Source organism: Eumetopias jubatus, unplaced genomic scaffold, assembly GCF_037043125.1.
Source record: "Eumetopias jubatus isolate StellerSeaLion01/CBP00866 unplaced genomic scaffold, mEumJub1_p1.0 scaffold_13, whole genome shotgun sequence".
NCBI classification, from domain to species: Eukaryota; Metazoa; Chordata; class Mammalia; order Carnivora; family Otariidae; genus Eumetopias; species Eumetopias jubatus.
Genome location: NW_028274819.1, coordinates 23,419,074 through 23,430,086, shown reverse-complemented (window position 1 = coordinate 23,430,086; position 11,013 = coordinate 23,419,074). Strand labels below are relative to the sequence as shown.

The window sequence follows — 11,013 nt, the reverse complement described above, 5'->3', positions numbered from 1 at the left end:
GGCTAATCTGACACATAAAATTTACCACCACAGTTCCACTGAGCCAGGAACAAGGCAAGGATTCCATTGTGTCCACTAGAATTTAATACCATATTGTATATTAACCAATGTGATCATCTAAGAGAAAAAACTAGAGATGCACATTAATAACTTAAAAATGAATAAGACTATCTCTATTTGCCTATGATAAGTATGTATACCTGGAAAAGTCAAAAGAATAAATGATAAAATAACATAAACAGTACAGGCATTCCATGAGGCAGAAGAACATAAAATTAATACACAAAATACTTGTTTTGTTTATACAAACAATTGTATACTGAATTGGACAAAAATTGCAGTAGAAATGTGTAAAAATATTTAGTAATCGACTCAATGTGACATATACAAAACCCGTAGGATAAATCTTTAAAGTGCAGCATAACTTAGCTTAACATTTCTTAAATAAGCAGTGAGAATTAGCCTTGTAGTATTATTTATCCCTAAAAATAAGAAAAATATTATATGAGTCAAAAAGAAAAAAAGAAAGAAAGAAAAGAAATCCTGGATGCCTGGGTGTCTCATTTGGTTGTGTCTGACTCTTGATTTTGGCTCAGGTCGTGATCTCAGGGTCCTGGGATCAAGCCCCACGTCGAGCTCTGTGCTCAGCAGGGCGTCTGCTTGAGGATTCTTTCTCCTTCTCCCTTTGCCTCTCCTTCTGCTTGTGTGTGCACTCTCTCTCTGTCAAATAAATAAATCTTTTTAAAAAACCCTTTTGGCAAAATAAGTAAATCACCTATAAATAGCATGGCCATATTATTTATTATCTAATTGGGAAACTTTTAATAGTAAAATTCATGTTACTAATAATTATGGTGAATAGCAGGTGTAAAACAGAGTGTGTCATGGCTTGACTTTTAAAAATAAATCAAGTTAGTATCACACTCCCTGCACCATCCTGAAACACCAGAAAGATGAACAAAAAAGACTGTGAGTCAGGGGTTTTATATCAAAGAAAATTAACCTTCAAGTAAAAAGGCTACTGACAAATCATTTTTAAAATAGAGGAGCTTAGAGAATATCATTCTCATGAGTCATTGTTAATGAAACTAGCAGAGGACAAATTTCAATTTAACAAAATATGACAGAGGAAACCTTTTTAAAAAGTACTAGTGATAAACAATGGATATACTTAAAGGTAAATCTGGGGCATCAAATAATGCCGATAAGGTTGGCAAGATAGAATACAAATGTTATGTGGTCTTAAATAGAGGAATAATATAACTTACAAAATACAAGAAGATGGGAGAGAGACGGTGGGACATAGAATCGCTCACAAATTATCTCCTCTCTAATAACTGAAAATTGAGGATATTTTAAGCTGAAAGAAAAAAGGTCTAGGAAAATTTGAATATTGAATATGTAGAAAGGTGAAACCAAGATAAATAATGACATTTTAATAAAAAATTGAGTGGGGGAGAAATTAGAGAAGGAGAAAAAAACATAAAAGTAATTATATTTGGATATATTTGAGAAAATATAAATTGAGAGTTGTCCAAAGGAGAGGGGAGAATGTTTTACTATATTAAGTGCAAAATTAAATAACTCTAGTAAAGTAGAAAGGATTGAAGAAAATATGGTGCTGTATGTTACTTTAAGAATTATCAGCTTTTAGAGAGTGATACTAAGCAGAAATCATTACGAGTAGATGTGGTAGAGTGCCCTCAAGAACTTGAAGATCCTTAGGGATGTTGGTAGGGGAACAACAGCACTTGGCTGACACAAAGTCATTTATGAGGACCAGTTAGTCCTCCCCTTGAGCCATCAGATATTTTTGGAGAAAGGTCTGTAGTTGTGCAGTAAGACAGAGGGTTTCCAACACATCCAAAATTGAATTATGATTCCAAATTTGATCCCATGTGTATCCATGATTTGTGGATTTAGAAATATTTCAGTTAAATATCTAAATGCTAGATATATATTATATATAAACATATATATTCATAATGTATAGATTTATATATGTGTATAGTTATATAATTATTATACATACATGCATAGGAGAGATTCAAGGTCACTCACATATTGAGGAGCAGGTTCAATCTGTATCTAGAAAGTTGTATTTCTATACTTTATATGTTTATGTGTCATATAATAAAGTTGCTATTAGGTTTAATTTAAAAGCTACTGATTTGAGATGGAATCCTGAAATTCCATTATCTGTGTGACAGCAGTTAAGTGTCTATGGACTTTAGGGCTTCAGTTTCTTTCCTCCACATAGGTACTAATAATACTGATAATGCTGGTAGTTACTTCAGCATGATGATTAACTGAAATCATATATAGAAAACTATGGAGCAAAAATGCTTGACACATTGTTAGTATTCACTATCTGGCTGTTTAATTAATGTGCCTACAATTTAATGTTAATGTACTGAAGATAAAAAATATTGCTTTAATACTATTTCAGCTTTTTTCACCTAGAACAACACTTATTTCCTTGGCCTGTATCCTGTGATTTTAAGGCATTCTGCAACCCACTGGCAACTTACCAAACATTATCCACGAAATAAATAATTGTCCTCTGTAGATTCAACCTTCTATGGTAGTAAAAAAAAAAAAAAAGAGTCCTATTGTGTCCTCTTTTTTTGCACATCTCCTATCAAAAATATTCTTTTGTTTTACTGTGTTTAGCCAGGTGTGGAAATATGAGTAACAGTTTTAGCAACTTTGGCCTTGCTTTCTCATTCTTTCACTGTTTTGGTTTCAGTCATCTGACCTGGTGGAACTGTCAGGTTATAGTTGCTGATTGGTTTCCCTTCATGAAATGCCTTCTTAGAAGCCCAAAATGAAATGCTCTCAGCTGTGTTGATTATGACAATTGTACCATTTTGACAAGATTAAAAACAGCATGCCTTGTCTAAAGCAAATGTGTGAATGAAATATCTGGTTTGGCCAGTCAGTCCTACTTAGAAAACCTACTAGCCAAATGATAATTGGTAGAAGAGGAAAGGCAAGGAGGCAACCTCCTCTTATTAACAATAAAATAGGTGAAATTTAATATGAAGCCAATTTTATTAACCACTATAATGTAGCTGTAATATTTGGAAAGAGTAATGCAATTATAATGTTAATGTAATGAGGACATAGTAAAAGCAGTGATTAGATTGCTGTTGGAGAATGCAAATTTATGAACTCTTCATAGAAAACACTTTAGCAATGTGTAACAATGTGTATCAGTACACTTTTACATAATTACATCTTTAATCCAGAAGTTCCCCTCTTATGATTATATTCTATTAAAAAACATTGCACATAAATGGACAAACACCTTCCTATAAGATTTATTTTGTTTATATTAATCAAATGTAAGAAATTAATTTAAAAAATTGGGGAAAATTTAAATATATATGTTTCTGAACCTCTAGCTTTCAACAAGTACTTTATATCAGATTCGCCCTCCTGCCTGTAGCAAATATAAACTTTGGGAAAGAATCAAACAAACAAACTATTTAAAGGCACTGGAAGCACATAAAAGCGGACAAAAATTACAAGTGAAACAGCTCTTAAAATAGGGAACCACAGGAAGTGAGATCAACATTCATCTTACTTTTCCTGGAAGGAACTCTGCCATCCACAAGTCTAATGAGGAATAGAGCTCAAGAAAAAAGTGGCAAACTTAATGGACTGAGGACTGAGAGGTCAGACTTTCCACATGGATGAAAATGTCAGGAGATTAATGGAAACTCTAAAATAATGTCTAAAATAAAAATTCCAAACCTGGGGATACCTGACTGGCTCAGTAAGTAGAACATATGAGTCTTGATCTTGGGGTCATGAGTTTGAGCCCCAAATTGGGGGTAGAGTTTACTTTAAAAAAAAAATGAACTCAGGGCACCTGAGTGACTCATTCAGTTAAGTGTCTGACTCTTGGTTTTGGCTCAGGCCATGATCTCAGGGTCATGAGATCGAGCCCCAAATCAGGCTCAGTGCTGAGGGTGGAGCCTGCTTAAGAGTCTCTCTCCTGCACCCTCCTCCCCTCTCCTTTCCACCCTCCCACCCCTCCTTGGGCTCTCTCTCTCTAAAAGAAATAAAATAAAAAAGAAATTAAAAAAATAAAAGATTATCCCTTTAAAAGGAATTCTAAACCTAAAAAATGCAATACTCAAAAATTTCAATGGGATGGACTTGATAGGAGATTGGACAATGCAGGATAGTGAGTTCAAGGACAAGGCAATAGAAATAACCTAAATTGATTTACAAATTGTAGATTAGAAATACTGAGAACTCCAACAACCTGGTCATGGCATTAAGCCATCTAACATATGTCTGAATGAAATACTGGATGATATTAGAGAAAAACTAGGATAGTCAACATTAAAGAAACAATGGCTGATAATTCTATATATTCCATAAAATATTAAATATGAATATAAAATAGTAAGTCCACAGATTCAAGAGGCTCAGCAAACATTAATTAGGATTAATACAGAGAAAACCATAGCTAGACACATGATAGTCAAAATGCTAAAATACAAAGACAGTGATAAAATCTTGAAATCAACCAGAGTAAAAATGGCATTCTTCAGGTAGGGAAATAATGATAAAATATTGGCTACTGACAGTGAAAAATATTTGTCAAAACTCTTGCCTTAAGGAATTTTGAAGATAGACCATGTACTTAATATACTTGTAAACCTTGGTAAGATGATTTCCAGGTAGAATGTTGAAAGTGTCAGAGACAGGACATTCTGGTTAAAAAAGAAAATGATTTCTCATCCCAGTGTTCCTATCTAATCTTCTTCCTGGTCTTAGAAATTTGGGGACCTGGTAGCAATTTTTAAATCTGAAAGGTTTCAGTCCCCTCTCATCTATGCTAAGGGTGCTTTGCTAGTATGACAGTCTTAAAATTCGAGGTTTCTACTTATCAAATAATAGTTCATTCCATTTAACAAAAACTGTCCCCACAGTTCCCTTGAGACAAGTTTATATCTCTATGTTAGCATAATAGGCTGCTGTGAGACTTCCTTTAATTTTTTTATAAGAGTGTGTGTGTGTGTGTGTGTGTGTGCGCGTGCACCTACAACGCATAATTTTAAGTCCTTAGAGTTCTTTTTTTTAAAGATTTTATTTATTTATTTGAAAGAGAGAGAATGAGAGAGAGAGAGCACATGAGAGGGGGGAGGGTCAGAAGGAGAAGCAGACCCCCCGCTGAGCAGGGAGCCCGCCATGGGACTTGATTCCAGGACTCCAGGATCATGACCTGAGCCGAAGGCAGTCGCTTAACCAACTGAGCCATCCAGGCACCCCTAAGTCCTTAGAGTTCTTAACAAAGACTCTTACCTTCACGTTTCATTTGATCTTTGGCATTAAGCCTTTTTTCATTTTGAAACATTTCTGTCAAATATTAGTGTCAATTTTTAACACTTGGTTATTTGGAACCCTTTATCATTTGGAACCTTTGTTCCTTTGAAAGAGAAAGGTATTTAGAAACCAGTATCTAGGTGTTGGCTTTTCTCCTTGCTGCCAAGAGGTTGGTGTTTTGGGATGTTCTCAGCAGATAGAGCTGGGATGAGCTGGCCAAAGCAGGGAGAGGATGAATCATGAGCACTATATATATATATATATATATATATATATATATATATATATAAACAATGGTATTTGTATTAAATACAATGGGGAGTCAGTAAAGAATTTTCAGTAGGGTAGTAGACTAATCTAATTTGTAGTTTAGAAAAATTACTCTGGCAATACTGTCATGGGTGTATAGAATGCACAAAATATGTAAATTATTTAAATATAACTATAATCAAAACATAGGTTTTCTTGTACTAAGTTCCACATATCTGCCATGTGTACCTCTGCAAGAGACATAGTTTATATACATTTAAGTTCTCTAATACGACTAAATCTTTAAATATATTATTCTATTGAAGCAAATGGAAAATAATGATATAGTGTATGTTTATAATATCTTTAGAAAAGAGGCTTCAGGTAAATCACACACCATCACACACACAGACACACACACACGCACGTGCGCGCACGTTAGTTTTGTGTTGAGGAGTGGTGATTAGCCCTACATGCGAAACTCCAAAGTGGATAGCTACATTCAAGAAACGTATCCACTCAGGAAAGGCTGAAGAAATAGTTTTCAGGGAATTGGCGACCCATTGACTGAGTTGCTTATACACATTTGCCTACAGAATCAGTTGTTGAATGTTGAAAAGCTAATGTAGTAAATCACAGCTACTTTTCTACATTTTATGATTGTTTGTTCATCTTCCCTAAATTGTATTTGAGGCAATAAAAATTGATTCTAAGTAAAGTCATTATCCTTTTAAATGAGAGTCGCATGCTCAGGCATTAAGATATTTGCAGGACAAAGCAATTTTTTTTTAAAAAGGTTTGCTTTTTACTAAATAAAGCTAAAAGAGGAATTGCATGTGGCCTCAAAACTGCAATAAGCTAACATCTCCCTAGAAGTAAGTAAGTACATGGGATAGATTGAATTTTTTTATAATAATTTTTGCTAATTATTGAATACTTATAAAAATAAATGATGCTTCTAAAAATAGCAAGAAAATAAAATATTTTTTACCTACCAACTCAAATAAGAAATGCAATGATGCAATTTACCTACAGAAAAAAAATACTCTCTTGATTTGCATATATTATCCATAAATAAAAAATCTTATAAACATTCAAGGAACAAAGGATTCCAGTATTACATACACAATTCTAAAGTGGGCTGCATTCCTAATCCTGAGCTTAGAATCTACAATCTTTTATAATTGGCTGCAGGCAAACCCGCCCCTCTGCCCAAATTTTGCCAAGAATGGAGAAAAAAAATATATATATTTCCAAATAGAGAATATATGTATATATTCTAAATAGAGACACCATTTTTATCTTCCAAGGCTATTTGCTGTACACACATCCTTGAAAAGATCAGCCAGAACAAAAGGCTGTCAGTGCCTGTGATCACAGGACATGCAGAAATGTGAGTGACGACACGTGCTATATTGTCTCCCAATATATAAGAAGTACTCGTGGAGTGCTATTATTGGTTTCATTATAATATCAAGCATGAGATTCATTTATGGAAATCCACTTCATCTGAGATGATAAGCATGCTGAAATATTATAGGTTGTTTTGTTATTATCATTTAAGGTTGAGATCATTAACCCAATTTAAAAAATGGCCAAACACTTTGTCAGTTAAATGTCCAACTCTTGGTTTTGGCTCAGGTCATGATCTCATGGGTCATGAGATTGAGGCCCACATGGGACTCTGTACTCTGGGGAATCTGCTTGAAGGCTCTCCCTCTCCCTCTGCCCCTCCCCCTACTTGCGTGCTCTCTCTCTCTCTCTCTCTCAAATAAATAATCTTTAAAAAAATTAATAAACATTTTTCTCTTTTTCTGAATGTGCATTTTTTTAAAAGATTTTATTTATTATTTATTTGAGAGAGGGACAGACAGATAGTGAGAGAGAGCACAAGCGGGGAGGAGAGGGAGAAGTAGGTTCCCTGCTAAGCAGGGAGCCCGATACGGAACTTGATCCCAGGACTCCGGAATCATGACCTGACCCAAAGGCAGACGCTTAACCAACTGAGCGACCCAGGCACCTTGAATCTACATTTTTTTTTTAAACCAGGTACTTTTGTTGACAGTCAAACCCAAGATCTATCTTAACTCTGAAGACCTTTGAGCATAACCTGGGAATGACAGAATTAAGGCACACACAATGGGTAAGAAAACATGAAAATTAAAGCAAAGCTGCAAAGATTTCTGAAACAACCTTCCTTAATTCAGAGAAAATTCCTAAATGGTTAGCCCAAAGAGCTCCACTTATATTATTTTAACTGGGTCGTCAGAGGGCAGGAGACATAAACTTCTCTCTATCAAATTCAACCTTGATAAAATAATCACAGTTACTCAATCTAAATGCATAGAATTTGGGGTTTCAATAAAACTAGAGTGAGACAATTCCTTTCTGAACATATATTCATTATTATATCTAGGCCCCCTTTTTTCTCTGATTAAATCACCCTTTTAAAGCTTTATATCCTCTCATTTGCTGCCCCTTTCAGTGGATTTATTGAAGTCAGTTAACTGGCTCCTCAGTCCCGGGGGCTGTCCTTGCACACACCCATTGTTTATGCCCATAGAATCAGTTTTGAAGCAAAATTTTCAGTTTATGAACCACAGTTTGCTAGATATTTTGAGAGGGCTTTGAGTGCTCTTTCTGAGTGAATCACCCTAAAGATGACACAGTATCCATTAATGACATAAGAGCAAAGGAGGTGGTAGTAATGGTTGATCTTATCATATCCTTTTTAGTTAGCCAGTGATATTTCCACAAGGAAAAGTAAGGAGATTGGAAATGCAGAAAGTCTGGGTTTTAGTTCGAACTTCCTGTGGTGACTTTAGTTGGATATGCCTTTTAAATTCTTAAGAAGAAAGGTTTGTTATACATTATGTGTTTTAGTCCTCTTTAGCTGCTATATCAAAATACCATAAACTGGGTGATTTATAAACAACAAACACTTATTTCTCACATTTGTGGAGGCTGGGAAGTACATGATCAAGGTGCTGGCAGATTTGGTATCTGGTGGGATCCTGCTTCGTGGTTTCTAGACCCCTGTCTCATCACTGAGTCCTCACTAGGCAGAAAGGGAGAGGGAGCTCTTTAGAGTCTCTTTTATAGGGGCACTAATCTCATTTGAGTGTTCCACCCTCAGATCTAATCACCTCCCAAAGACCCCGCCTCCAAATATCATTACACCAGGGATTAGATTTCAACACAGGAATTTGTGGGGGACACAAACATTCAGTCCACAGTATTACGATTACTGACATTCTTCTTAGTAGAATGCATGGCTTATCCTCTGCATTCTGTTAACTGTTTTAGGATTTGAGTTGAGTAGAACTGATGCAAAGTCAAAGAACTTCACTAAGATAGGTATCTATAGTCCCTGACCTCCTGTTGTAGGTAAATAATTATGATTATCTGACATGATATGCTTTAAAAATAATTTAAGTAATGATTTTGGGATATATGTTTATGTATGTGTATGTGTGAGTAAAACCTAGATTTATTAGTTAACATATATGATACATTAATCAGGAATCTGCAGAGGTAACTAAGAGAAAATTCAAATATACTAAATAAAAATATATACAAAAAATTGCACATCATTAGTCATTAAGCAATGCAAATTAAAAGCAAGATGAGATACCATTGCCTGCCCATTATAATGGCTAAAATTAAAAGATTGGTCATATAGAATGTTGGTAAGGATGTGGGGCAAATGGATCTTGCCTAGATTATGTATGGGAATGAAAAATGGAACAATCACTTTGGAAAACTGTCAGTTTCATAAAAATTTATGATATACTTTTCATAACCAAACCATTGTAATCCTAAGTATTTGCTTAAGAAATAGAAACATTTGTCCAAACAGAAAACTTATATGAATGTCAATAGCAATTGTATTTGTGATAGCAAAAACGGGAAACAATACTGATGTCCATCAACAGATAAATGTTTTACACAAAATATGATATATCCATATGATCAAATACTATTGGACAATAAAGCAAAAATAATGTTACTAATATATGTACCATATTTGATTCTCAAAATCGTTAAGTTGATGGAAGAAATCATACAGACATAAATATGCACATGCACACAATCAGAAAATAAATGTATAATTTTATTTATAACAAATTTAAAAATCATGGTATAAAGCAGATTCATAGTTGCTTAAAGACCAAGGGTGGAGTGAAAGCTGGACTACAAAGAAACACAGGAATATTAGAGTTGACAGACATTTTGTATTTGCGGTAGTGATTTCCTAGGTGTATAAAACTGTCAAAATATATAGAATTATGTAATTTAGAAAGATGCAAATTATTGTGTATAAACTATTCTTCAGTATATTTTAAAAAGATAACTTTTTGTTTCATGTAATAATAGAAGCAAGGTATTGGGTGATTACAGCATGTGGATAAAGAGAATGAATGACAGCTTTGCCAAAGGGGATGGGAAGGAAAATTTTAGAATACTGTTATGTACTACATATGAAGCAATACATGTGAAAATGTTGCTAAATTAGTTAAAATATATAATACATGCTATAGGATTACCACTAAAACTATTTTTAAAGAAATATAATTTAGACTTCTGCCTATCCCCCCACCCTTACCCCCTCTGGACCATGCTCTAACCCCAACCTGCTCAACTAGGTTGAAACCCCGCTGGGTCCAAAATGCCAGCTCACCACTCTTCTCTCATGAACCCTGACACCAAACTCATTGGAAACATGACACTGTTGCCTAACACAGGTCAGTTCAAAGGACCTGCGCCTAGAGAGACAAAAGATACAGATATTGTAGATGAGGCCATCTACTACTTCAAGGCCAATGTCCTCTTCAAAAACTATGAGATTAAGAATGAAGCTGATAGAACCTTGATATATATAACTCTCTACATTTCTGAGTACCTAAAAAAAAAATCAAAAACAAAAACGAAAAACCTCCAAAAGTGCAATTCCAAAAGACAAAGTGAGAAAGAAATGTATATACAGGGAATCTAATTTTCCCATTCCTGGAGAGCCTGGTTTTCCCTTAATGCAATTTATACTAAACCTGCAAACAAGAAGATGAGGTGATGAGCAGCAGCTGAGACAAGAGAATGGACTGACTTCGTGGGAAAGTTTTTCACCCTCAGAATGATAAACCCAGCAAGTGCTGGACTTGCTTTGTGAAGAGACAGTTCATGAACAAGAGGGCCTCAGGACTTGGACAGTAAAAGGAGCCTGGCAGACACTGTTTCCACAGCCATGGGCAGCATTTTACAGCAAGATGCACACAGTTCTTTCCCTATATTCTGATACAGTTTTATATAGAAGAGAGCATGTCTCACTTAAAGAACTCTTGATCAAGAATTTGGGTTGGGAAGGGAAGAATGTGTTGTCAAAGTGTGATTTTAAATGTTCTGCAGTTTGAAGCTGGTGCTTAG

At 34.8% G+C, this 11,013-nt stretch overlaps 1 pseudogene; it reads left to right on the top strand.

Annotated features, from left to right (window-relative positions):
* Positions 1-10,261: 10,261 nt before the first annotated feature.
* On the top strand, positions 10,262-10,803 carry LOC114215157 (actin-related protein 2/3 complex subunit 3 pseudogene; annotated as a pseudogene).
* Positions 10,804-11,013: the final 210 nt, after the last annotated feature.